We start from the raw sequence: 955 nt of genomic DNA, 5'->3' as shown, positions 1-955 counted from the left end.
CTGACTACGATTTTACTATAATAATTACATCCAAATCATAACGCTTTTGAATTCAATGTATAAAGGCAATACAGTCACATGTCCTCTGTCTCCACAAACGATTCTTGATTAAAATTTCATGAAAAAAGAAAAGACTTTAAATTAAAAATGTTTGTTACATAATTTATTAGTCACCTGCGTTGCGCATTGGGTTGAGCGTTTGCAATATATGAGTTGATCCTTACACGATGGGTTCGTATCCATGTGCGGGGACCTGAGGGACATTAATACCGCATCCTTTTGGTGACACTGAATTAACCGAGGCCCCGTATCGCTATAGGTGTTTGGATGGAAAAGATCCCTCAATGCTCATAGGACCTTAGTGTCGAGTACGCATTTCTCAATTTGCAGCCATTCGCCAGCATTTATTGGCCTCTCTCAACCCATCATTCATTAACTACTCCTTTCTTTCAGATGGAATTGGTGATGAAACTTGTGTTGATAGTTTTAATGTCGGGACTCGTCATCCAAACTTCCGCTGACGTCAAGGTTTTGGAATGCCAGAGCGCGTGCACTGACGCGTTTCTCCAGTGTGTGAAACTGTACGACTGTAGCAAACGTCCTAAAGACAGCAAGGAGTGCGGACTTTTCTGTTCTAAATGGGTGGACGAGTGCATGGCTGGCTGCAGATAATATGTAGAATTATACCCACAATAACACATAATTCTGCATAAAGAATAAAGAATGATCATCAATATGAGTCTGTCTGAATTTTTAAAAGAGGTTTTTTTTCTTTTTCTAAACTGAGGTATTCAAACAAAAAATTTAAAACGTTAATTTAATGGAGCGTCTTGCCTTTGCTCTCGCAGTCTAAAAGTTAACTATAGTGTCTGTCCGATAATAATGTTAACAAATTATTTATTTAATTTAAATTAATACATTAGAACTACGAACGGCTAGAACAAAAAAATTATAT

General features: G+C 37.3%; 1 long non-coding RNA gene across 1 annotated transcript; it reads left to right on the top strand.

The window, feature by feature from the left end:
• The first annotated feature begins 273 nt into the window (after positions 1 to 273).
• LOC134239276 (uncharacterized) lies at positions 274 to 734 on the top strand. The gene is made up of 2 exons (XR_009986192.1): positions 274 to 368; positions 454 to 734. It is a non-coding gene; the product is annotated as an uncharacterized LOC134239276 (long non-coding RNA).
• The last annotated feature ends 221 nt before the right edge of the window (positions 735 to 955 follow it).

Source organism: Saccostrea cucullata, unplaced genomic scaffold (genome assembly GCF_032062105.1).
Source record: "Saccostrea cucullata isolate Sc308-1 unplaced genomic scaffold, CSIRO_AGI_Scuc_v1 ctg317, whole genome shotgun sequence".
Lineage (NCBI taxonomy): Eukaryota > Metazoa > Mollusca > Bivalvia > Ostreida > Ostreidae > Saccostrea > Saccostrea cuccullata.
This window is presented reverse-complemented; position numbering and strand designations above follow the sequence as displayed.